Below are 21,087 nucleotides of genomic sequence, written 5' to 3' on the forward strand. Positions count from 1 at the left end.
ATGATTCACAAACCAGAAAGTGCTTTCAAATTACTTATTAAGTAGGATTCATGTTGCTTTTACTGCTCTGGGATGCACAAGGTTGGGCTGCAGAACCTCTTTTGCCATCTCTTCAGAGTGAAATGTGATGGTAATGTAGAGTTCACTCACCCATGTATCTATCACAGTTGTATTTTTGCCTCCCAGAGTAGCCCAAAGACCACTGAAGAAGTACATGAATCTTTGCTGTATCTGCAGTAAGCTTTGGATCAGATCTTAGTAAGCCAACAAGAATATGTGGCTAAACATGCTATAGCAAGTTCACCAGCATGTGCTGATCTCTGCAGGAGTGCTGGTCTAAGCGTGCTCCTGAAAACCAGGAAGATCTTGGCTAAGGAGGCAGTAGCTTCTTGCTTAGTCCTTACTGGAGCACACCAGTGCCACTTAAATGGGGGAACAGAGTAGCTCTGAACCCATTCCCTCCCCAGTGCACTATTCCAGAGAACATAGAGAGAGGGTACTGTTTTACTCCTAATTCACTTTGTGATCACATAAGTCCCCCAAATCCCACTGCCAGTAAGCTCCAATGATTAAACAGCTCACTGAAGGGAAACTATAGCTAACACCTTCTATCCCTATCAAAGCGTATTGCTAATGAGGACTGGGAAATCGCTCAGTGCTAATACAACATCTGTAGATTAACATAAGCTTACTCATGTTTTTACAGTTAATGGCTGAAATTCCATCAATCACTTGGATTCATGTAGCATTTAGGATCAGTGTTTTGGTACGTTAGCCTCAGTATTTCCCCAACTGAAGTCCGCTGACTGTAAGTGGAAAAGGCAAAGTCATGAGTCTGAAGCCAGGGAAGAAATTTGCAACATGTTGCTTTGGGCATCTCAGCTTAGGAAGCTTGCAGGACGTCTGACTTCTGAAAGCCCTCAGAGAGTATCTGAGTGATTTGAACACACACACACACATCCACACACACACACACACACACACACACACACACACACACATCACTGCTCAGCTCGCAAACACATGACAAGTTACCTCGAAACATGCAGTGGCCCACACCAGTCCTTCACAATGCAAGTGACTGTAGGTCCTCTTCTGCCTTTCACCTTCCCTGATGGAGAAGCACCAGAAGAAAGGGGATGACCAAACTGCACACACACAAAAAAAAAAAGATGCTGTGGCTTCATTGCGGGAAAGTGCTTTAATAAGGAAGGGGGTAGCTGCCAGCAAAAAGAGAATCTGTGTGAAATAGGTGTAGAAATACTCTAGAGAGATCAACTATGTCACCTCACTGACTGAAGGGACAATTTCTAACCCTGTGTTGCTCTTGAAGGCATTTGTGTGGGAGGGCTATGCTCTCACTTTTACTAGGGGTCTCTCACTATTCCAAACTGGATAGTGACACAAGAGCATAGCCTTACTGCTAAGGAGACCTTCCAATATCTCACATGAATCTCACTTGATGTGGCAATACCACTACCATCATAAGCTCACAGGGAGCTGTGTAACTCAGAATCTCTAGCTCTGATGACTGTCTGAGCTATACTGATGCAGCTGTACTGAAGGAGAGTCTACCTTTGCTATAAATAACATGAAGGCTGAGGTCACCAATGGACTCTGTTACTGCAGCAGTGCATATTTGAGGTAGTCACAGAAAGGGACGAAGGAGGAGCTGAAAACACTCCCCAGGAGCATCAGGAAGAGGCTGCCACAGAGGAAAACAGATGTCTGTAATGGGAAGGGAACAGATAAACTGGCTTTACTAAGGTATACAGGAGTAGAGTGTACACTGGAGTGTCCAGAGCACCAAGAAGCAGAGAGATGCTGGGAATGCTGCATTCCATCCTCCTCTCCAGTCAACTAGGTAGCTGCATTCTATGTGAGTACTGCTTTGCATCAGCTTTACTTGGTCACATAGGTAGGAACCAAGGTGGAGGGCAGCTCCTCACAGAATTAAAATCAGAATTTAGGGAAGGACTTGATAGAAGAGAAGAAAAAGCTCAGCAGCATGAGTTTGATGATGAGACGGAGGGCTGCATGGCAGAGACAGTGTGCAGCCAGTACATTAAAAAGCAATCAAAGGAAAAGGAACCAGTAGTTTAACTGGATAAAGACAAATGTCTTTAATTCTATCTGCTTCTACCATGTGTGCATGCCTGAATCATGCTGCGTAACACTGCTTTGAAATTTCTGCAAGAAACAGATGTAGTTAGCAATTGTTCTTTGATGCTGAGGGGAAGAAAATCAGCATTAGCTTATGAAGAAGTAAGAAGACTATTTAAAAAAAGACTATGAATAATCTTAGTGTCTTCTCCAGGAGAACATGTGGGATAGTCTGAGATGTCAGTAAAAACTCATCTGGTACAGAGAGGCCTTGAACTACAAGATAAATCTGTTGCGCATCAGTGAACGCAGAAATGACACAGGGCGCAAGACATCCCTTAGCAACTCATCCCGTTTCCACTTTGGAAATCTGGCTCCTGCCAGCAAAAGTGACAGATGACCCAGAACATGGTAAGTGATCCCAACTGTCCCATAAAAAAATTGATAGCATGTAAGTTGCAAAGTGTTCAAACTTTTCTGTAGAGTTTGAAAAAGAAATCACATGGAGATTAAATATCGCAAGGGATTCTTAACAACAAATAAGGCTTTCAAATTCCAAAGATCTGAGTTACTGCTGTCTGAAGACAAAGGCAAAACCCCTCTCTCAGAGTGCAGTGATCTGAAGATCACACCAAGGGAATGATTGATGTTCCATTCAAGCTGACAGCTAACAAAAGCTCCTTTACATATGCCAGCAAACCATTGCCAGGAAAATCAGTTTGGTTCCCAACATACATATTCCTGCATTACCAGGCCTCCTACCCTATATGACCCTTGCTGATTTACAATGGCAGGCTCAGCAGAGAGTGGAAGGAGATACGGGACCTCACCAACCCTGGCAACTCTTGGTCAGGTGAGGGTATTTCATGAAAGAATCAGTGCCATTTCTAAGTATCTCAGGCTCCAGACTCACCATATGATCAGCTATAAATCCCTGGAAAAGGCACAAAATGTCAAAAAGAACACTTGTTGGGAGCTTAAGCAAACACCCACAGGAACAAATGAGACACTGCAGAGGGCAGTGTGCTTCAGGTCAGACTGAAACCAACAGGCAGTTGTAGAAAGAGACATTGCTTGTAAATACAGTCCCAGAGATCAAACCTGTATCTCATCTCTCCCACCTGACCACTCCTCCAGCAGAATCTGATGTCCAAACATCCCACTCAGGTGAGGGCCTCGTGTTACTAACTATTGCATATCATGGCTAGGGAAAAGCCATTGTTGTCATTCCTATGGTCTCTCTACAAGGAGGCTGACTGGGAAATGGCCAGCCTTGAACTATGTCTTTTTTTGTGTGTGTATTTGGGTTGTGGGGTTTTATAGAAAAAAAGGAATCAGCAGCTGTCTGTATTTTTAAACTACATAACATAGACCTCCTTCCACTTCCAAGCTCTGATTACAAAGCCTTTCACTTCTGTGATTACAGAGCATCTCCTCTCTGCAAGTTTCTATTCTCAGTTTACAATTGATCAAATCTAACTGTTAGTAGAACTCATTTCAGTCAACAGGAATCTTTCCTCTCTCTAGCTTTGGTGGTACTTAGGCCAGGCACCTGGCAAGTTCCTGCCTTGCTTATTTCAAAAAGGAATCCATAAGAAAGATCCTGTCCTGGGTCAGACAGCCCTCCAGAATTGATGATTTTGCTCTATTCACCTGGAATCTACTGCAACATTTCAAATGGTTTGGTTGAAAGAATCCTGAGCACTCTTACTTAGTAGAATTTAATCCAATATTTATGCCATTATTTTGGCGATTAAAACCAAAGTGGTCCCACTCACTGCTTGGGTCACCTGAACCAATGGAGTGTTTTTGGAGATGATATAGAGGAAGATTTTGTTGATTAATTGAGGGTTGATTAATTAATTTAGTGTTTTGTTTTGTTAATTGATTACTCCAGCATATTTCTCCAGTTCAGTGTCTGTCTTAAAAAATCCTTTGACACGAGGACTGACTGGTCTTTTTTTTCCTCTGTGTGGTCTCTCAGTTATACTGCTGCTTCCAAGTCTTAGGTATCTCCAAGAGTCCGAGGCCCTTGGGATGATGGTACACACTCGCAGAATTTCACTCTTGTGATCTGTCTTCTGGCTATGTCTCTTATGGTACAACCTGCACTGAGGATTACCCGCAAACTCTCCAGTCTCTAGGAGACTGTGTTAAATCACAGTGTTGAACAGTTTAGCATGGTTTCTTTGAGATGACTTTAATTTGATAGTCTCATGGTTTCTTTGTGCTGCAGAAGACTCAGATTTTCCCCATAGTCTTTTTATAGTCAGTCACTCACAGTATAAGAATTCATTGTCAGGAGCGAGCTCTAGCTTTGCATGTCCACATAGATTTATCTGATACATTAAGAGTTTCTCTCAAAGGCTTCTTTCCAAGTCATGCTATTGTTGGGGCTTGTAATCTAGCAGTATTTTCTCTACAGCCTCACCAGGAAGCTACAAGAGGATTGTCCATGACTCAGAATAATTTTACGTGTGAATTCAGCTAAGCCCCCAGGCAGCTCGAAAGGCTGGCCACTGTTTCTCAAGCCCTATACTACATCAACAGCATAAACTTCAACTGGGAGAGAGTGTTTTTAAAATAGAACAGGGAGCATACACTTCATTCCATCACACAGTCGGAGCTGTGTTACTTGTGGTTCATATCAGTAGTCTAGGGATTAAGAAACTTTCAGTTTTTCCTTCACTTTTCAAGACTATCCCACAGAAGACATCTTTTCTAGCTCAGGAGCAAGGCAAACATTTTCTGTATACCCGAGACCCACTTCGGATCTACAAATGAGTCAATCTTCAGCCCAGGAATCCAGCACTAGTTCCACTGGATTCTGTGACTATTTGTGCATAGAAGAGTTTTCAGAATTGTCCTCCTCTGAGCCAACAAAACTCAGGTTTGATTTTCTCCCACAGTGGTAATATGAGTGTTTCCCCTCTCTGCCCTTAGCTGATTCCCTTTGCCATTTCTAAACTCACTCACTAACCCAAGTAAAATGTGTAGCAATGAGACTGCCCCTCCCAGGAGCAGCCCTGTAAAGAGCATGGGTTTGAACACAGACTTTGCAAGCCTATTCCATCCTCTGTCCCAGGTAACTCCAAAATACTCATAGATCTGCAGAGATTTGTTCCACCTTAAAAAAAATAAAGAAAGGAGGAGGAGGGAAGAATGGAGATTGTCAGAGAATGCAAGCCAAATTAATTTCAGAATTGGTTCATCCCTTCCCAGCATCTTCAGAGTTGCATCAGCTTGCTGCGGAAATGGATTTGGCTTTGTGTTTCTGAGAATCCAGACTTGTTTCAATTCTTCTGAACACTTCTTTCTTTCCTTCTGACTGCACTTCAGTTTTGATCCAAGTATCAGATAGGCCCACGAGACAGCTCACTTGCACTGAATCTAACACAAACTTCTGACAGATTCTGCTACCTAGATGATGCAGTGAACAAAATGGATAAGGTCAGCTTCTTTCCTTGTTATAGCAGCAGAGCACCTTGTGATGATAATTTTTTTTTCTGTTTCATAAGCTGCTTGCCATGGCAAATTGCTTGGGTTACTCTGTCAGACACCAGAAGGAAACAATTTGCGTTCCCTAGAAAAATACAAATTTTAAAAGTTGATTGCATATTGGTTTGCTTCTTGCTATGACACTACTCATCCTCTAAGCTCAGGGAGAGATATGCAAGGAAAACAACCCAGTATGAGAAAAGGACTTGAAGGTTTCTTGGGTCTAATGTATCTGCAGAAGGACTAAACTAAAAACTCATGAAGAATATGGTACAATGGGAAAGTAAAACTCCCAGGGGTCTCTGCTTTCCTCAGTACGCTCTCAGAGATACTGTTAAAGAGATCACAATGATAGAGTCTTCCTTGCAAACACTTTTCAAGAAAGTTTCAGTTACACAGAAAAAGTTGTGCATCCAGGAAAATGGACTAGGGAGAGTTAAAAAAAAAACAAACCAGAAAGAATCTGCATGATTAAAAGTCAGGGGAACTGGTAAATATGGTGAAGCAACAGGAGATTAAGAACAACAAAAGCAACTGACATCACTAATCTACCTTCTTTGTCTGCTGAGAACTGATATACCCTTCAGTATATAAAAAATATATGATGCATATCTGTAGGTATTCAAGTATGTATCCTTGTGAAGCTAGAAGATTACTGTTACTTACTTTGCTGATGATTTTGATGATCACAAGAACTTTTCATGTTCTTTTTAGGATTTTTTTTAGGGAAAAAGAAAGAATAGTTCAAGTTGGCCATTGTCTGAGTGTTTCTACTAGAAATCACTCCAAAAAAGACTATAATTTCAAATATGTCAGTGATAGCCTTGATCTGTAGCTGATGAGCAAGTTCAGTTGCTTACTAAGCTTTTGGCATAAGTCTGTATGTCACAGAGTGGACTCCTAACCTTATGTCTTGTCTGTGATTTTCCTCTTGAAGAAGTTAGAGAGGGGGTGCAATATCAAGCAGTTATTTTTTGGGTCACAGCACCTACAAAAATCAGTGACATACTTCACAGACTGAATTTAGTGTTGGTACAAAAAGTCATGATGGGATAAGCATGTCTATGAGTTCTGGCCTCCCACCTGCAATTAACATGCAGTTTGGGGAAGACAATCAGGAAAAACTGAAGGCATGGGAATGATGGGACTGCTTTTCAACCCCACTGCAGATCTGGTTTTCACAGTTTCACTGTGGCAGTAAGGACCTTCTAAGATACTCTCCCTTTCCTTTTTATTGCTTCACATGCCAGTAGACCCAGTATTTGATTAGCCTTCCTCTCCTGTCAAGCAAGACTTACAGCAGTTAAGAGCACTGCAAGATTTCTAGAGAGCTGCACATTTCTCTTTGCCTGCCTTGAGGTTCACCATAGAACACTGCTGCCTGGTGGGGCAGCTGGAGGAGTTTGTTGCCAATCCAGCTGAAGTCACAACACTGGTTGAGTTAGCAGAGTAGTGTTAGTAGGCTGAACTAACTTCTTGCAGTAGCATTTGCACTGCTGTTGCTGTGGCACTGCACATCCCACGTTTAAAAATGAGGGTTTTGTCTTCCAGAGGCTTCAGACGAGCCGGACACTTTTCAAGAATTAAACTCAAGTTTAGAGAAAGGAAGAAAGAATCTGCTCAGGCAGAACCATATTTTACATACAGAATGGGCTATAACCTCAGCAAATGTAAATCTGTGCTCTGACAAAAGCAATGGAGTTACATTGCTTTGCCAAAACTGAGGATCTTGTCCCAATATTTTGCTTTTATATCAAAAAATAGAAAGAGGAAGAAGACACCTTGAAGTTAATATCACCCTCTGTGCCTTTGCAGGTTTGCATCATCACCCCTATGCGATTGTGTGGTTATGACTCACCAATAGGAGATTATGTCTCTGCTTCCAGCAGTCTGCAAACAAGTAGTCCTCAGGTATCTTATATCCTGATGTGATCTGGCAGTGAAGAATGAGCAAGTAAGAGGCAGTTTCAGTTCCATCTTCTGGTGTTTCTTGGTTCTTGTAGGTCACAGAGAAGCCCAAGAAGCATGAAACTGAGATTCACCCACAAATGTGCCTGTTTTACTATCTGTTTGGTTCTTGCTCCCTGAAAAGTTCTTCTGGGCCACCCAGGTACTGAAAAATATGAGCCTGCTTTCAGGGTGCTTCAAAAAGCAAGATTTGTGCATGCTCCAGTACCCTGCCTGCTCGTTAGAAACGGCTAAAACAAGACGAGACAGGTAGCACGGAGAGGCGGTGCACCGTGCGTGCATGTGTCTGCCTGTGAGGAAACCCATCACCTTTGTGTGTGCTGCTGCTTCTGCCCTTGGCTTGGTCAGGAGAGATGCTGTGTTTCTGTGAGCTGTGGTCCTTGCCTCTGTGGAGAACCGAGAGGTCATCCAGATCCAGGAGGGCTTGTTAGAAGCAGGGAAAGAGTTTAAGGTAGGTTAAAGCTTCAGCGTTTTTGTTTGGACCTGTCTGTTTGTGTGCTGGCTTTCAGAAAGTGCTCCGGCAGGTTTGTTTGTGCTGGTGCAACACATTTATGAGACCTGAGAAAACCTGCACAACCCTCTCAACGGGTATCCCTACAACATGTTTCATCTGCTCTCTCTACAAGCTTTGCAGGGCATGTGCTTTCCTTTTCTTATGTGTCAAACGTAATATCTAGAACAATAGGTTTTAGATCCATTTTCAGATTACTAGATACTTTTGTAATGGAAACAATAAATTGTTTAAGTGTGCTTGAAACATTATGTCAGAGAGAACAGTGCTTTTCCAGTACCGCATACTTTGTTTGGCATCATATTCTGCATTTAAGCTTGATCACTTCTGCGTGCTGCTGGATAACAAGGTGACTGTGCAATCTACTGTCCAGTTTCCAAAGTAATAGGGGAATCATGCTGCCTTATAGTAGAAAATGTCTGGTGTACCGTGACAGGAAGCACTGCATTGACAGACCTAAATTCATGGCATGAAGCTTGAGTCCACCAAGATTTACTAGCTCTGATTCAGCAGTGCTCCTTGAGGGACCCAAACAGGATCAGACACGAGCCTTCTGCCACGCTCGGACCTTCGTCTGTAACTCCAGTAATTCTGGAGATAGGCAGAGCCTATCTCTGCTGCTAAGCCTAATTGGACCCCAGCTGTCTTACACAGAGCCAATTCAGGTGTATTTTCTTTTGCGGCCTCTCCAACTTGCTCTGGAATAATTTGGAGCCACCTATTTTTCTAGGCATTTCCAGGGGCCAGATAGGAGCACCCTGTGAGCCGAGTTTAGCCCAGCGGGTATTCAGCCGGGGGCCGTGACCGGCAATCAACGCTACCTTTCAGGGGTCTCCGGTCTTCCTCTCCAGAACGCCCCCGTGGGGCGCCGACAAAGGCAGCGCAGCCCCGGGTAGCCCCGCGGGGCGCGGGCGGCCGCCAGGCCTTCCCCTGACCTCGGCTGCGGGGAGCTCCCACGGAGGGGCCACCGGGGGCGGGAGGCGCAGACGCGTCCCCGCGGGGCGGACGCCGCGGTCCCGGCGGCTCCCGGGGCCCGGGGGCGGCGGGGGGTCACCGGCCGGGGGTCACCCGCCGGGGCGCGGCGGCACCGCCCCCCCTTCGCCGTCGCCACCGCCCCAGGGACCGCCCCGCGGCCGGGCCGCGGCGGGCGGTGGCGGCGGGTGATTGACAGGCAGCGCGGCCCACCCGGAGGGCGGAGGCGGCGGGGGCCGCCAATCCGGGGCGGCGGGCGGGCGACGAGCGGCGGGCGGGCGGGGCGCGGGTTGGGCGTGTGCCGCGGCCGCCGGCGGGGCGCGCTCCCGCTCCGCTCCCCTCCCGCTCCCCCCGCACGCACATTGTCCGGGCGGCGGCGGCGGCACAGCGCCCCGGCGCCCCGTGCCAATGCGGGGCGGGCGCGGCACGCCGGGGGCGCCTCCACCACCGCGGTGGAAACTTCCCCTCGCCGCCGGGCCGACGCGCGGCTGAAAGCCCCCGGCGGGGAGGAGCGGAGCGGGGATTCGCCCGCCTGGGGTGGGGGGAGCGCCTCGTCTAGTTTGGTTTTTCCTCCATTGGAAGGGGAAAAAAGCAAATAATACTGTTACCCGGCTTTAAACTTCCGCGCCCCGCTCTCCAGGACGCGCATCCCGCCCGGCGGGGTGGACGAGCCGGTGAGTGACCGCCGGGCTGGGGCTGGGGCTGGCTCGGGGTGGGTGGGACGCGCCGTCGCGCAGGGGCAGCGCCCACCGGCGCGGCGGGGACGGGGCGGCAGCGCCGCCGCCACCTGTTAGCGGGGCTGTTCTCCCCCACCCCGGGAAGTTTGTACCCCCACCGTGCTGGGGGTGCCCTCCGCCGTGCCCCGGCGGCGGCTGTGAGGAAGGAGTGACCCTTAGCCCGGTGGGCGGTGGCGGGGACCCACCTGTTCTCCTGGCCGCGCCATGACTCTGCTGCCTGGGCGCTGCCTGCCGACCCCAGCCCCGGCAGGCCGCCGAGGTAGGAGGGTGATGGGGTACCACCGATCCACAGCCTCTTCATCCCCTTTACACTCCTCCTGCCCTCCCCCTCCCAAGCTGCAACCCCTTTCCCTTTTCCCCCCTTGCCCTCCGGCTCCCCTCCCCATCCCTTAGCTGCAGCCCTCTCCACCTGCTCTTTCTCGCACCCCCAGTTTCCAGCCTCCTTCACCCACCTTTCCTCACCCCCTTGAATCCTCCACGCTGCTCCTGTCATGTGACTCCCCACTCTTTGCCCAAGTAGGTGCCTGCTGGGCTGCGGTACCCCCCAGGAGAGACCAGGTTCACGGCAGTGCCAGGCGTCGGCAGGCCGGGGGCGAGGCGCGGAGGGGGCGCGCAGGTGGCGGAGGCGCAGGTATATATGTGCGTCTGTGATGAAGTGAGCGAGGTCCCCGTTCTGTGAGCATGCGGCTCTGCGGAGCTGGTGACACTCCCTTCCTCCTAGAGACGCTCTCTGCCGGGGCTCTGCGGCGTTCCGAGGTTGCCTGCCTGCCGTGCCAGGGTGTCGCGGGGTCCGGGGGTGCAACGCCTTCAACCCAAGTGAAGGGGCATCTGAGAGCTTGCTTGGCCCGTATGGATCCTGGTTGGGGCTGTGTTTTAAATTGCCTTAAGCAGTGGAGCGTGTCTGGAGACAAAAGAGACAATGAGAAATCAGAGTGGACTGGTGAACTCTGGAGCGGCTGGAGAAATGCTTAGGACAGCTGGAAACAGGAGGACCGTGCATCAGGAATGGCTTGTTAAGCCATTGTATGGCAAGTCAAGCCATTGACTATTTCAGTGTCCTAGGTTGGATGGTAATGTCTCTTTTAGCCTGTGACATGTCTCTTTTTACTCTGGTCTTTGATATGCGGAAGGGGTACAGACTCTTGGTGAGGCTGTGTCACGATGTACTCCAGTCTGGTTGGCGTGGGTAGGCTGTGCAGCTTGGAGCAGGAGCTGGTTTTGAATGGAGGAAAGCACATGAGGTTTGGTGTGAGCTCAACTAAAGAGTTGCTGGAGTCAGAATTGGTAATGTGTTTATTCTTCAGAGTATTTTGATTTTGCAGCTGGTGATTTGTGTGATTTCTGCAAGTGTTTGTAAAACAGCCGTGACTTTTAATCCATGTGTGTCCCCTCTCTGTGCGTCTGGCCCTTTCCTTGTCAAATGTTTTCCCTATGTGATTAATACTGTGCCAACTGCTTCATTTCAGCACTGGGGAGGCTGATGCTGATTGATTTCCTTGTTCAGTCTCCTTGGTGGGTCTGGAGGCTTATGGGTGTTATCACTGCAGAAAAGTCTGCTTTTGGGTGGGAGCTGTCAGCATGTCTTTTTTTTATCTCAGTGAACCTCTTATTTCTTTTAATTAAAAAGAGATGAAGTATACATGGTAATATCCTTCATGTTTACATAAAAATGATCTTGTAATTAGCAATAATTATCTCAATTTGGGATATTGCTGTGATATTTAAATAGGACATATGACCTGAGGGGCACTTTTCTGGCCCCAGGGAGTTGCCCTTGGTATGGTTCTTTCCTGTGATGAGTTTGATTCTTGGCTGCTGTCAGTGGTGAAGGTAGAACAGCAGTGGGAGTACCCTCATGCTTCTCTGATGTCTGCCTAGAAAGCGATGGCCATGATTTCCTTATCGGATCTGGTGCTGCTGCACAGGGCTCCCTGGCAGACCAGCCACCACATGCATGGAGATGGTCTGCCTTGATGGCTTTCACTCCGGGTCTGAGGATTCTCAAGGGGACCTTGCTATTGTCTTGGGGGAAGGGAAAAAAAAAGGGCTGAAAAATTGCCAGTTGACCTTTTTTTTCCTAGTTCTCCTAGGGAGATTTGGAAAAGTCTGCTGATAATGTGGGAAAATTCCCTGTGAGAGTAGAGATCCTGAGGCATCCTTGTCCATGTAGCCATCTTTCACCTGACTTCCCTTTGCTTTAAGAGGAGCAGAGCTAAGCTCACAGATGTAAACATTTGCTTCCAGGCTGCATATGGCACCTGCTGCCTCCCCTCCTGCTACTGGTGCACCCCAAATTTACCTTCCTGCTAGGCTTGGAGAAAATACCAGGTTTTCTTGGGGTGAAAACCTTTATGGAGTAAGAAAAGTCGAATGCTGGGAAAATGTTCAACAAAATAAAATCCAAGACAAAAAGTGCTACCTGTAGAGAGGTGTTAGTTGTGGGAATGTGTTAAAGGCAAAAAGTAGGAATATCTCCTCTCCTGTCTTTCAAGATGTGTTATACAATATACTGTACTTTTTGTCAGTCTAGGAGAAGCAAAATGGTTGTGCTCCAAGGATTTTTTATCTAATAGTAATTTATTACCAGCTTTCTATTTTAACATTTTTGACCTGTAAACTTAAAACCAGAGCTTATTAAGCAACAGATAAAAATGCTGAACGTATTTGAATTTTACGTGTGTTAATCTAATAACGTATTTATGACATGATATTTGATCACCTCTATAGCTGGTTGACGACCAAAGTGTATTAATCAAATAAATTATTTGACAAATATGGATGAGATTAAACAAATTATCTATTTGCCAGCTGCCGTTCAACTGATCTGCCATGGAATGTTCCCTGTTCTCTTATCTTTCCCTTCCAGTTTTCACTCCACTTTTTCATGGTTTATCTTGTTCTGAACTGTCCTCGGTATCTGTTTCACTTACCTCTTTTGTGTCATGGTTTTCTGTTCATTCTTTCTTTTGCCTCTCTATTGAACCTCTCTTTCCATGCTTTTTGAGTCTAAATTAGCCATTTTTCCTCTTTTTCTCTACCTTCCTGGTGGAGATTTTTATTGAATGGTTCATAGTCAGCTCAACTAAATTGGTATGTGTTTAAACCCATAAAAATGTAAAACTAAGCTCAGACTGTGTGTGAGTGTGAAGATGTTTGCTCAGTGGTAATGCTTCTCTGCCTCTCCCCAAGTTTTTTGGCTGTTGCAGGGTGTTCCTGCAATTCTGGAGGTTTTTTCCAGCTCTGGTTTTTGCTTATGCTCTCCTTATGCCTTTTGCAAACGTGAATTTGATTTTGTATCTTAAGAAAGAAACTGGGATCAAATGGCAGACCTTGTGTTGTTCATTGATTGTGTATCTGTATGCAACCTGCTTCCATCTGCTGTCTGACCAAACCCAGCTTTCCTGCCAGGCAGTTCTGCTTTCCTCCTGGCATCATCCTTCCTCCCTGCTGGGTTTACAGCCAGGAGGTGCCTTTCAATAGGGCAAAAGGAACGAGTGCTCTGAACGTTTTCTGACTTATCTGTTAGTTGCAGAGTCTGTATGACTGTCAGGTTGATGAGGGTAAGTGGCAAGAGGTGAACAGGTTACTGTGCATGACCAAGCAGTCACAATATTCAATTTGATCTAGCATTCAAAGATTAAAGTCTCTTAAAAATGAGATTGCTGTATGGAGAAGACTTGAATTGTTTTAGGGTTTTGTTGTTTGTTTTTTTTTTCCACGGATGAAATCTAGAGATGGGGAGGATATTTTTCAAAAACAACGGAAGGAATAGAAAACCTTGTATTTCAGGGGAGGAATTTTGCTATTCTTTGGCAATAAAGCACAGACAGTCCAGAGGAGCGTGATGGGAGTGCTCAGAGTGCGTGATTCGCCTCCACTGATGGTTGCAGTGATGTTGCAGCAGCAGATGACCTAAGCTGTGTATGTCATAGCTGTCTGCTTTAAGTACTCCGAGTTACGAGTTACGTGATGATGCCCTCTTGTACCCCTAAGGAAAGGTCTCTGCTGCTCCGAAGTTAACAGTTACACCTCTCCTCTATGTCTTCTGAGGCGTTTTGGATAACGAGTGCACTGACAGAGTGAGCAATCCAGGTGGTACATTGTTGCAAAGCAGAATTGATGGGGGAGGATGGAGCCAAGAGGAATATTCTTTTCCAGGTAATTATTTACTGCAGGGAGAGAGGGAAGCTGATGATGTTTGGTTTATAATTACAGATATCCAGAGGAAAATACTTCGAGACAATCTGTTTTATTCTATGTGTTGCTGACTATTTCTCTATAACGTGGGACCAGCACGATTTAATGATTGGCTTAGTAAAAGCGAAACTTCATTATCAACTTCTCATTGATGGAATATGGTTTTACAGCTTCCTATGTGTAATGCAAAATGATCTGAATGCTTACAGAGGGAATAGTCTTTCCATGCTCACTGTCTTAATGCATGACCTGCCTGTGGTGCCCGTCTGACAGCATTGTGGGCTCTTGGAACAGTTGATCTCTATAACTGAAAGATGACTTTGTGGTTAAAGTGCAGGATTGTGAACTGGGGAGTCCTCACCCCCCCTATCTGGTCTTGGATAAGCTATTTGCCTTATCTTACTGGGTTCTCTTCTTTAGGAGTGATACTGACCCAGCACATATCCAGCCTGTCTGCTAAAAGGGTAGGATACCCTGGGTGAGAGGCCCTCTGATAACGTAGAGGTAGTGGCAGTCCGGGTACTTGCGTACTAATGTGCCAGGGGCCAAACTTTAAGTGGATTTTTCCTTTTGCATGGCTAAATGCATTACAGATCAGACTGCTTGTATGTAAGTTAAATTCAAGAGCTGGTGGAGCCGAGTTTAAATGTGTGTGTGTGGGAGCAATAATGTGACGAATACAAAAAAGAGACATTGCTGCAATGTCTCTGGGAAGATGCCTGTATGTCTTCTGCTTGTTTAGCATCCTTGAGAGAACAGCAGACGTGAGGGAGAAGCTGTGGCCTGTGAAACGAAGAGGATGTCTTGCTCTTACTGGGAGAAAAGATCTAAAAAGCCAGGGAGTAGGAGTGAAATGAGGGATGCAGGTGTGCACAGCGGGGGGTGCTCTGGGCTGCCCTGTTCTCACTGGGTAAGGCTCTGTGGGAGGAGAAGCAAGGAGGAGATGAGTGGAAAAAGGCAATGTGGAGGCTGCTGTTGTGCAGGGTGGTGTGTCAGCTATCCTGCTGATCTAGGCTGAACAGAGGCATGGATGGCTGGCAGTGGAAGTGCACAAGGTCGTCTTCCCTGAGAAAGGCAGACCACTCTCCAGAGGAGAGTCTGGCTAGCAAGTGCTTGTGCCTGAGGCAAGTTGGGATCTTGTTCAGTGGCTTGCTGAGAAGCGAGCTCTGTTCATCAGTGGCTTGTTGGTGTAACAGGCAGCCATCGTGTAGGCCTGCTCCAGTGTTGTGTTGAGTGCTCTGATGCTCTGTGCTATCTTCAGCAGTTCTGTGGCTTACATCCAGCCCTATTCAGCCTGCTCCAAAATGTGTGTATAGAATAAGCTTGAATGTATGAAATTGGAGCCTGCAAATGATGGATTTTGTCCTAACCCAGCTAACCACTGCAGCAGTAAGAGCAGTATTCCTGGTGTGGTACTAGGTCATCTGTTTCTGTAGTGATTCTAGCATCTGTGCTTGTTCCCTGCTGCTGGCTTTGCATGAGATGCCAAGGAGCTTAATCTTATGTGGGGGGCTGGAATTCATCCTCCAGGAAAAGGAGAAGGCTGGGCTTGAGAAACCAGGCTTTGGTTGGTATGATAAACAGATAAAACAGTTGTTGACTATGTTAAGTAAATAAAGCATCACCACTTCTTGGAGGTAAATATGGGACCAGCCCCCGACTTGTATGTGTGCTAATCTTGTGATTAACTTTTTCACTGTCTCCCCTTGGATCTGTGTCTGTAGATGCAATGGCTCCTTTTGAGTCCCACTGTGTTAGGCTCCTACTGTGAACAGCACAACTCTCTCCGTTGTAGAATACAGACCCAGCAAATGCTGGTGAAAGCAGGAGGTACCTCCTCCCTGTGTGTGTCTGTGCACACTCCTTCCCTCTCCCCTTGTGTGCAGAGGCTGAGTATATAACCTTACAATATAACCTTGATCATGCAAGGTTTCTCCCAGTCTTGTTTCTCTCAGCCTTTTCCTGATTTGCATGATACTGTATGAGGCCAGCCAGCTTTTTCTGGAGGGTTTGTCCCACTTTCTACACAAGGCAGCCTTGGGTGAATGGTCTGCTCCCTGACCTTCTTCGACAGGCGTGTGCTGGCTTCTTGCTCTGCTGGTGTGGGAGGGAGTACAAATGCTAGGGGGCTAGGCAGGGGGAGGACATTGCTGTGCCTGTTGGTGTCACCTCCCATCTGGCAGTCAGCTTAGCTGCTGATGGATGAGGAGATACACAGAAATCCCTGCCTCGCTTTCTGCCTCATCGTTCTTCTAAGGGGTGTGGAGACCGAGAACTGTACTGAAGTCTGTGAAGGTCAGAGCTGCTCTCTCTACTCCTCTGAGTACAAATGCATGTCCTCCATTGTGCTGTACTTAATTGCAGCTGATGGCTCTGTAGCTATTGTGGTGTCGCCCATGAATTACCAAATATCAACATGTTGATTCTCAAAACATATGCACTGGAAAGAAATGACCACCATTACTGTGGTGAAGGTGAGAAACAGAGGTGTGATACAGTCAGACCTGGACCTGGAAAAGTGCTTCTGCTCCTGCTTTTCCACAGAAACAAGAAGGCTGTGTGCTGGTGGGCTCATAGTCACAGAGGCATGTGCAGGGTCTCACCAGGTCTGTGGCAGAGTAGAGAGGTAGATGGATGAGGGTGGAAATCTTGTAGCTGATTTACAAGCAGGATGCATCCGGTACAATTGTATTATGGTTCCTTGTGCAGAAGGAACGAAAGCCACAATATTCATCCCAGAAAGTCACCACAGAGGCAACATCAGAACTATTTCTGAGAGTGGCTGGCAAAGTTGACACAGATGTGTTGTCCAGTGCAGATCAGTTCTGTGTTCCCGTTCCTGTAATACACGTGATACTGAAGAATCAGTGGCTTTAGAGATGTTTTCAAGTGTGAGAACCATAGTTTTCTGAAAAAACTATCCTTTTATGTATCATTCTTGGTCATTCAGAGACCAGTGTTTCCACAAACTGTGGTAACGTTGACCAAGACTTGAGGAGAACAAGAAGATGGAGCACAGAGGTAGGGCTGTGAGGAGCACAGCCTGGACTCAGTGTGCAGATCATGATCTGCATGGGGTTGTTGAGCGAATGCAAGGATAGACAGAATCCATTGGCATCAGACTGGGAGGTCCACCAGTGGCAATAGGTGACTGAGGATGGAGGGTGCTTTGCAACACACAAGGTTTTTAAACCACTGGCAGTGGTTATTTAGAGCTGCAGCAAAGTGGTTTTTTGTGGGCCTACCACTGCAGCTTGACTTTGACTTCCAAGAGACTGGTTTACTACCACTCCATCACAAACCACAGGATCTTAGGGCTGATCCTGTGTGGAGTTGTTGTCATATGCCCACCTCATCCCCATCCCTTCAGCGCTGGTCTAACAAGGCAGAACCTTGGTGGCGTGAGGGCGCTCCTCTCCTTGTGGCAGGCACAAGGAGGATACAAATAGGAGGAAAATAGCCTTCCTTGACTGATTGCAGCAGTGACTTTCAAGGTTTTGTTCCTGAGATCACTTCCTATTTGCCATCCCCGGCAAGAGTTTGGGCAGTTGTCCTGCAAGGAGGAAAGGTAGGACTTTCAGACCCCATTTGCTCTCAACTAATAGTCATCTGATCCCCACAACTACTGCAAGATGTCCTCTGCTTCATATTCCTTCTGTGCTGAACACATTGATCTGTGTTCAGTAAACATCAGCTTACACCTCTGCTGTTCCTCTTCTTCTGCGGTGTATATCCAGGCACCCAGCCTTTTCCAATCTATGAAGTGTCCAGGCCTGCCTGCCCCTCATATCTGCTAGAAAGTGAAAAACTGCCAAGTATCTACCAGTGCCTACAGCCAGGGCATACACTGGGCAGGGAGAGGAGACACATTCTTATAACCTCTTGTTTTACAGCTGGGGAACTGAGGAATGGAAATTCACTTTAATAGGAGGAGCCTAGAGCAGAGCTGACAACAGAAATTGTTGTCCTAGTCTAGCACTTTGACTGCAAGGTCAGTTTCCCACTTCCTTGGGTAACTGATGAGTGTCAAAAGATTCAGCACCCAACTGTTGATGTGTTGCTAACCTGATTTTCTGATGACAGCAGTGCTTTCTTATCACAATGAACCCTGAGAAGGTGAGGGGTTGTTTCTTTTTACCATTTCAAGCAAGGCTGTCTTGACTGTTATTTTAATATTTTAGGTGTCTGGTCTTAGAAGTGATGTGAGTGGAGGACTGGGATAGCAGTAATTTGCATGTCACTCTCCCAGGCTGTAAGTGGGGCTTGTGTCTGTAGAAATTGATAGATACCCCATGGTAAAGCTGAGTGTTGCGTTGTGGGTTGGAAAAATGGTAAGAAGATTTGGGTAGTTGAAAAGAGATGTTGGAGCCCTCTGTATGGGGATTGATTTAAAATCGGAGGGCTTTAGGATCTTAATTTTTGTTGGTGGCAGATGATTGCAAAATGAGCCATCTCCCTATTGGTCACCTGCATCAAGACACTTTTTGTGGAAAGATTTAAAAAAACAAGATGCAGTTAATTGACGAGATCTTTGAGGTTAAAAAATAAAACAAACTTCCCGAGGGGAAAAAAAAGTAAGTTTCTTCAAGAAGCAAAAACCCTTTACTTTTTTTCAAAGCAGTTTCTGAAGCACCTAATCTAATCTTTCCAAAACAATTCTCTGACTGCCAGGGCTCACATATTTTAAAAAATGGTGTAGAAAGAAATGTATAGTGACAGTTTAATTTGTTGCTGAAATATGGTCACCTCTGGGATAATTCAGAGCAACCACAGAGTGGATGATAAAACTGTTCAGGATGGGAGATGAGTAGAGGTAGCTGAGATGAAACACCAATGGAGAGTGCCCATGCAGAGGTGTAATTCCTGGAATTTAGGTTTGTCTTCCTCCTTTGACTAACAGAGCTGTAGCCTGTTCGCATATTCTGAACAGGGCAGTTGTTGCTGAGTCCTTAATGTGACAGCAAGGGAGGTTTTTGTGGTGATTTCCCCAGGAAGGTGGTAGGGAAGAGCCTCTGGTATTAGCCAGCTTTAGGGATGAAATGGATGCAGAAAAAAAGCTGGATGATTACAGCACATAAGGTACAGGTCCCTGGCTGGGGACTTGTAAAAGCCCAGGGCATCTAGCTGGATATTGTAGTCACCAATCCACAGATGCAGATTGAGCTGTGTTATTGTAAAGCTGGCCTGAAATTTTACTCTTTTAAAGAGAGAAGAAGGCAATTGTGGGGTGCTCTTGAGAAGGCAAAGGAAAGCCTTCCTGAGTTTTAGCGGAAGATGTACAATTTATAAAGAAGGATGTATGGAGTTGCTTATCTGAAGTGTGCTCCTTGTGAAGAGTGGGAAGCTGAGTGCCTAGGAGAGGGCTGGGCTTTTTCAGAGCATGCTGCTAAGCACATGCTTTTTTGGCAAGCCCTGCAATTGCATTGCAACAGGGTTATGAGGTCTTGTTCAAATTCTGCTGAAGTTGGTTGAACTACATTGACTGCATGGGATGGTGGGCAGTACAGCATCTCTCAGGTCAGTTCAGGTTTGTATCTCCTTTATTTCAAAGTCTGCACCTGGAATGAGTTTATTCAATTTGCAGCTTAGAGCAATTTAGGAATAAATCACAGAGGAAGAGAAAAAGGAAAAGAACACTACCAGCATAAGAAATCAAAATAATCAAATGGGTGGTGCTGTGGAACTGAGATGTGACTGGCAGGCGCTGTGTGGAGGTGGACAGCCACCAGTCACACTTTCTCAGCATGGCTTCCTCTGCTGGGGCAATAGGAGCAAGTACCTGTTGGGATTAGGATGCAAAGAGATGGTGTTTAAAATCTGAGGTACAAGCCTGCAGACTCAGTGACAGCTGAATGCTGGGGTGGAAGAAAAAGCTCTACCACCAGTAAGTCACCCTTTCAGGGAGCTAAGTTGTACTTGTTTTCTTCTGAACTCTTCAGTTCAGTCCCACTGTGGGTGAACGTTGTGCAGTCTCTTCCGTGCTTGCTTTTTTGCCCGTATTTGCTTTGAGGGCCCTCATGCATCCTGTTATCAGGGAAGTTATTCTGCCTGCAGTCCTTGTCTGAGCTTAATTTTCTTATTTTCTGTAGCACCAGGGCTGATGGCTTCACAAATCTTAGAATAACTCCTCCATCTCTCCCCTGGCCAGCCTAGCAGCATGACAGCTCCATTTAATGTGTGCTGTCTGCTTTGGCTGTGTGCCCCTAGACTCATTATTTTGCAGTTGTCTGCATCGAGCTCCAGTGTTGCCTGCCCCAAAGGATTGTATATCAGAAGTCATGAAAAAGAGAACAGTCCTTAAGGTTGCTCTGTAAATCCCAAGTCTCTCTGCTAGAAGAAATTGCAGTCTTGCTGCTCTGTTCTTTCCTTTCCCTTGTCCTTGCCCCAGCTCTGCTGCATAAGTGTATCCCTCCTTGCCTGACATGGTGCATGTTTTCATGGGCATGAAGTGAGCCTTGCAGGCTCTCTGGGCAATGCTCTTTTTATGGCACAAACTGTTTGGTGCCTGGGATGTTTTCCTTTCTTCACCTGCTAACACAGAGGCAGGTTGAAACCTGCAGCTGTGCCTTCTCTTCACCCATCCCCCTAAATTATTTGGATCCACTTGGAGTATCTTTACGGGGAAAATATTGTGAAGCTTTCTTGCTTCAGGTAGATACTTCAGGGCATGAGCCTCTCATCTACCACTTGAAGTGTAGCATTACCTTTGGGCCTTAGGGACTGGAAGTGCTTTCATGTTAGGTGCAGAGTGAGATAGTCCCTCTCTGAAAGCTTACAAGTGAAGTGCAAGATGGGGAACATCAGAGTGCAGTTCAGCTGTCCAGATACTGACATCTAACATCCCAGCTGCATACTGTCAGTCCCGCTGTATAGGCAGTGGAGGAAATGAGCACTTTCATCTCATCGTAGTGCAGGTAGAGATCTGAAACAGATTGTGCCTGTCTCTGTTCATTGATGATAAAGCAGCTCTGGACAATGGGCTCTCATGTTGTAGGTGAGGTGAATCCCACCTTGATTAGCTGCACTGAGCAGGTTGGGGTAGCACACAGAAGTGGCAAGACAGTGTTGAATGTAGTCAGTCCTTGTCTTAGCTGTGTGCTG

General features: G+C 46.5%; 2 protein-coding genes across 5 annotated transcripts in view; one reads left to right on the forward strand and one right to left on the reverse strand.

Moving 5' to 3' along the window:
• LRRC56 (leucine rich repeat containing 56) overlaps positions 1-9,135 on the reverse strand; it is a 94,830-nt gene extending 85,695 nt beyond the window's left edge. For all 3 annotated transcript variants that reach the window (XM_064657674.1, XM_064657670.1, XM_064657669.1), the window contains exons 1-2: positions 8,902-9,135; positions 1,036-1,148 (exon numbers count right to left, since the gene is read on the reverse strand). The gene's annotated coding sequence lies outside the window, so the exon portion shown is untranslated. The remainder of the gene's footprint in view (positions 1-1,035; positions 1,149-8,901) is intronic.
• A 209-nt stretch (positions 9,136-9,344) lies between these two features.
• Positions 9,345-21,087, forward strand: part of HRAS (HRas proto-oncogene, GTPase) — a 41,120-nt gene continuing 29,377 nt past the window's right edge. Inside the window, exons 1-2 of one of the 2 annotated variants that reach the window (XM_064657690.1) lie at positions 9,384-9,726; positions 10,310-10,420. The gene's annotated coding sequence lies outside the window, so the exon portion shown is untranslated. Of the gene's footprint in view, positions 9,727-10,309; positions 10,421-21,087 lie in introns of both variants that reach the window. The other variant, XM_064657689.1, reaches the window with a different exon arrangement.

Source organism: Pseudopipra pipra, chromosome 6, assembly GCF_036250125.1.
Source record: "Pseudopipra pipra isolate bDixPip1 chromosome 6, bDixPip1.hap1, whole genome shotgun sequence".
In the NCBI taxonomy this organism is placed as follows: Eukaryota; Metazoa; Chordata; class Aves; order Passeriformes; family Pipridae; genus Pseudopipra; species Pseudopipra pipra.